We start from the raw sequence: 6,000 nt of genomic DNA, 5'->3' as shown, positions 1-6,000 counted from the left end.
GTTGCTGCTCATGCTGGTCTTGAGCTCCTGGCCTCAAGTGATTATCCTGCATAGGCCTTCCAAAACACGGGATGACAGGTGTGAGACCCTGTGTCCAGCCCCGAATGTTTTTACATTCAGTAAGTTGAGGGATTTGTGAAACAGACAGAACCTAATTAGAAGTTAGATAAATATGTAGCTCTGGTCTTTAGGAGAAAGATCTGTGTTGGAAATATAGATTTGAAAATCCTTATCATTTAGATTTTATTGGAAGGTATACATGGGCTTGAGATCTTCTGAAGAACATTAAGAGTGGGAAGAGCTCTGCAAACATTTTTACCACCCTTAGAATGTAAAAACTTTGAGAATCTGATTTTAATGTATACCTTTGATTTTTTTCAGAGGCTCCAGCACTGGATTTTGGAGATGTGAATGAGTAAATATCCCCTGTGAGTGATGACAGCTAAGCCTACGCAAGCACTTGAGAGTCACACTTCCTTCCTCAGCACCCATATATACCGGGATAAAATTCTTGATAGCTGACAGCAGCTGATCGCTTCCAGAGCCAAGGGTTGATAGAGAGGACCTTGATTTGATTAGGTATTTTGCTTTTTTTTTTTTTTTTTGTCAATTAGACCAATTCCCATGTGTGATCACAATGGGAAGATACACAATGGAAGTTTGAAGATTTATGTCTAAATAACTTTATTATCTCCTGAATTCCCACAAGAAAAAGAAAGCAGAAAAAGAATGTCCCAAGCAGTTTTCTCTTTTGACTTCTTTCTGCCACTAGAGGACAGCACGTCCCAGGATGTATCATATCAACTCCAAAGTATTTTTGACTGAAAAATCTCACTTCATTCCAGGAAACCGCAATCATCATCTTTTTGCAAACAAGCACCTTTTCTCTTTCTTTTTTTTTTTTTAATTTATTACAGTTGATGGTCACTTGGTTTTGAGATCTCAGGCTCATTTTTTAGTTCTTACTTCCTTTTATCTCTTGTCTAACTCAGTAAACCAGGAAATCCAATGGATTCTACTTTAGTACATATAATCTCTTGAACTAATCACTGACTTCCCATTTCGATGGCCACTTTACTGATCTCTGTTTTTCACAACGGCAGAGAATGTGATCTCAGTCTGCAAATTCAGTTGTGCAAGAAATGTTGTGTTTCTTTATTTTCTTTAAATAAACCAAATTCTGATTCTGAACGTCATCCTGGTGGAATGTAAAAAATTCATACCACTGACATTTATTATAGCTTATCCTCCTCCACAACAAAATGGTATGAAGTCCTGGGTTTTTAAAACCCAGATGTCTTTGGTAATGGGTGATTAGTCATAATCCCAGCAAACAAGGTCCCTTGCAGGGGGCTCTGCTGCTTCTTTACCATTTCTTGGGCTTGGGGAAACTGTGACAACCTGGAATCCTATTGCCTGGGCTCCCAATCTTCTAAGTTGTACCATAAAGCCATCCCCCTAAGAACTTGTTGACTAATCAAGGAATGTCATTGAGCAGTATAAGGCTTCCCCACTTTCTCATAAGACTCACAGACTTCTATCTCTTCTCTATCACTAATTGTCAAGGCGTTCTTCTCATCTTTCCAGAACTTTGCATACACTCCTCAATGGTTTAGGTTTTAACCAAAGACAGGAAAAGCACTGTACTTTAGGCTACTTTTGTTTTTTGCCAAGCCAAAATCCCTTGAGGTCAGAAATTTTAAAAATTAACTACTTGAAATAGTTTGAATGGTTGCGGGCATATCAGAAGAATGCAAACTTTTCAATAAATTATTCTCCCATATATTCAAATTATGTAGTGTAGTTTCTGCGTTTAACCAAAGTTCATCCTACATGAGATCCTTCATGTGGCAAATAGTAGATTCCGCTTCATGTTCTAACTCTAACGGAGAAAGGCAATAGCTGCCACTTTGTTACCTCCTGGAAAGAGATTTCTAAGACTTCAAGGGTTGTTTCTGAGTCACATAAATGGAAAATAAGCCATTCCTCTTAATTCAACTCATGGACAAGGTTATTTCATCTGCAAGTAGTTTAATACTTGCAGCAGGCTAAAGAATTGTCATTACCCTTGAAGGCAATGACAGTTCCCATATTTGTCTTGTAAGCAAGAGTTGTGACTATACTATGTAATGATTCATAAATTTTCCCCGGCTTTCTTGTTTTCTATTCTTTAGGATAAATCAAAGATTTATCCAGTGAACTCTACTTTGAATGGCTAAAGAGAGTACAGTGTCATTGGCAATGTCAGATCAGAATTTTTTATTTTTTTTTAAATCTCAAGTTATATGGCATACAACTTTCTTCACTTTAGACACTCAGGGTATCCTCACCCTTCCTGGGTGTACTTACAAGTTCATCTTAAAAGCTTCATTACTACAGATTTAGTTATAGTAATAATGGCTCTCTCTTCATTTGAGTATCTACTATTCTGTTGCATATTGGTATATATGGGGGGGGAGACCCAAAATCAGGAATTTATTTATACAAAATTGTGCATTTATTCGTACATGTTTACACTTCAGTCACCTTCAAAGTACTCTCAGTTTGATGCACTACACCTATCGAGACACTTCTCTCACTGCTCAAAACAGTTTTTCAACTTGTCAGTGTTGATATATTTCAGTGCTTCTGCTGTTTTTTGTTTCACCTCTTCCACATGGGCAAAACATTTCCCTTTGAGGACTTTTTTCATCCAAGGAAACAAAAAAAAGTTGCTCAGGATGAGATCTGGTGAATAGGGAGGGTGGGGCACAAGGGGCTTGCAGTTTTGGGTCAAAAACTGCTGAAAACTCAGTGCAGTGTGGGCAGGTGTGCTCGTAAATCACCCATCATAAAATGGGCAAACGCGTTGAAAGAACCTCCACATACACACAAAAATTCCCTGAAGCTGAAGAGAACCTCTCACAACAATGCTAGCAGGCTGGTACACTGATACCAATGGGTTCCTAGAATACTTACCTAGTGGGGGCAGCCTGTACTATAAGGGGTCCGCCCTCCAAAAAGATAATTCCAGGGTTTCTTGGGTTCCTTCTTGTATGTTGTCTCTAATCTCCATTTTGAAGAAGAGGAAACAGGCTCATAGAAAGGCCTACCAAACCTCTAATAGCTAGTTAGTAAGGGAGCCAGGATTTTAATTTTTTTTTTTTAATCATCTCTATTGTCACTTAGTCACTTAAATATCGCTAATTGGAGTAGGAACACATTATAGTCTATGATGATTGGTGGTAAAAATGTCAGTCTTATAAAGTCAGTTCACTTCATTTTCTATGTTGTATCCGTTACAAAAAATATTTTAATCTTATTTTAATATTCTGATTCTATGGTTTAACATTCTTATCACTAATAGTCAATAGTCATATTGACTTCTCTTCATTAATTTCCTAATAAACAGTGAAAGTACAATATCAAATACTCTAAGGGTATTTTTAAAGGAATATATCTACTCAATCATTGTCATTTTATTGTTTCCAGTTTTTTGCCTTTAAGTTATGTAACTCAAATATAGCAATTTATCAGTATAACCTCAAGTTCATAAAGGCTCAGTTATGTGGTCACAATCTCAGACACCAAAATCCAAGTGCTATGTGGACTGAGAAGATTAGCTTTAGATGGCTGGCTTTCCCTATAGAAAAAAATGTGGAATTTATTTCTAAAGAAAAATATATTACCTGTTAATCTTTCATTTTTGCATAGTATCTTCTCATCTTTAATCATATACATACAGTATGGTATTTGTGGTGTAAATAAATTTAATTGTATATTTTCACTGAGTCTCTAGCTATTTTTAATGATAGCACAATACTCATTTGAGTTTCTTGTATTTGTCACTTATTAGTTTAAGTTTTTTCTGTCTTAGCTACATTGAAAAAATCATCATGTACGTAGATTTTATTTTTAAAAATGATTTCCTTAAGGTAATTCCTCCAATATTGAATTGAGTTAGAGTATGGACAACTCAGTGATATTTGATGGTTATATATGTGGCAAGATTCCTTTTTAAAAGGCTTATCTCTTCACACTGCTACAAAAATGTAGGGGTGAACCTGATCAGACTGACAATCTTGGTGAGGTGCTAAAAACATGTTTCAATTCCAGATCTGTAAAATGCGCCTCTCATTGTAAAGACTGTGTGACATCAGGGAGTCATCACTTCCAGACCTTTCACTCATTGATCTTCTCAGATGGTTAATAACTTCATGTGGCAAAAAGGTGGAGCCAGACTGCTCACGTTCAAGGTCAGTTCTACCACGTATCAGTTGTGTAATCCTCTGACAAATTACATAAATTAGTGTGCTCGTTTTCTCATTCATACAAGGAAAATACCTACTTCCCAGAATTTTTCTGAGAATTAAATGTGATGCCTACTACATTTTGAAATTGAGCACATATTCTTTTAAAGTTAAGGCTATATTATTTTTAATATTCTAGACTGTGTTCCCCCTCAAAAAAAAAAAAACCTTTTAGATTTAATTTTGGTGAACAGTCAAAAGCTAGAGGTAGGTCTGCAAAGAGCTCATTTACTAAGGTGGGTCATAAAATATCGATTTTTAAAAAAGGTTTAATATTTTTAAAATATTGGCATTTAAACATTAACTTAAGAAAATGTATATATCCTTGCATGTAAACCATTGAGCCAGTTGTCTCATTGCTGATTAATGCCGAACAACCGAGTTATTGCTATTTTATTTGTCCTTAGTTTGTGCCAGTTTGCCTTCTTCTTTTAACGAATAAATCTGATTTCCCACAAAAGCAAGTAGAATATTTTATTGATATTGACCTCTGGGAAACTTAACTTGTATTCTTCACTTTTCTTTTATTCTCCTTAAGAAACTTCTAGTAGATGGATGTTAAAACTTTAACTCTGCTGGGCTCGGTGGCTCAGCCTATAATACCAGTGCTTTGGGAGACCGAGGTGAGTGGATTGCCTGAGCCTGCGGGTTCGAGACCCGCCTGGGCAACTTGGCGAGATCCCATCTCTACAATAAATCAAAAATTAGCCGGGCGTGGTAGCGCGCGCATGTAGTTCCAGCTACTTGGAAGGCTGAGGCGGAAGGATCGCCGGAGCCCAGCAGGGCAAGGCTGCGGTGGCCGGGAGCGGCCACTGCACTCCAGTCTGGGTGACAGACTGAGATTCTAACTAAAAAAAAAAAAAAAAAAACCCAAAAAAACAAAACAACAAAAAAAACTTTAACTGTCTTCCATGTCTCAATTTCCCTCTCATACTTCTACTCTTTTGAGCTTTCTGCGGTGTCCTGAAAAGGAACCCAACTTCATCTTCATTCATTCATTTTAATCTACCTTCTATCGTGTTCACTATCACATGGATTTTCACGATTCATTCATTGACTCAACAAACTTTTATTGAATGCTTCTGTGGTAACGGAGACTAAGGAACATTTTCAGATTCTCATAATTTGGATTGCAGCATCTTCAATTCTAAGGATACTGAGTTTGTTGTCTTTTTTAGGGTGTTCATGTTCCTCAGATTTCAAGGATTTGATTGACTGCTCCTCTGTTGTCTGGGATCATGCATTTGGGGTTGGTTCAAAGGCAGCCTGCCTGTTTTTCTTGGGGGAATACTGGAACATGCTGTCACATGAGGGAGGCCAGGAGCTTGCTGTCTTGCCTGAGGGCTCCTCATACTGTCAGGGAGCTACGGCTACTGAAGGGCTGTAGGTCTTCTCTGGCCCACATTCAGTGCTATGGGCCTGAAAACAACTGCTGTTGCCACCAACTGCACAGCCCAAGTTGGGGAGAGGGAGAATGGTCCAAGCTTTTCAAGCCCAATCTCCACGAGGAAGTTTTACTTCCCTTTAACGACTCCCATTTGGCCTATGGTCCTCATTTCTACAAAGCCATGACTTCCTGTCCTTATATATCAGATCCTGCCTTCTGTATCTCAGAAACTCCTCAAAAGCACTGGTCAATTGATGACATTTTGGTTTATAATGCCATTAGATTTGATTTTCTTCACTTTTTTTTTTTTGTACTTTTAATTGG

The sequence above is a fragment of the Carlito syrichta genome, unplaced genomic scaffold, assembly GCF_000164805.1.
Source record: "Carlito syrichta isolate Samal-C Ts95f unplaced genomic scaffold, Tarsius_syrichta-2.0.1 Scaffold91564, whole genome shotgun sequence".
Classification (NCBI taxonomy): domain Eukaryota; kingdom Metazoa; phylum Chordata; class Mammalia; order Primates; family Tarsiidae; genus Carlito; species Carlito syrichta.
This window is presented reverse-complemented; position numbering follows the sequence as displayed.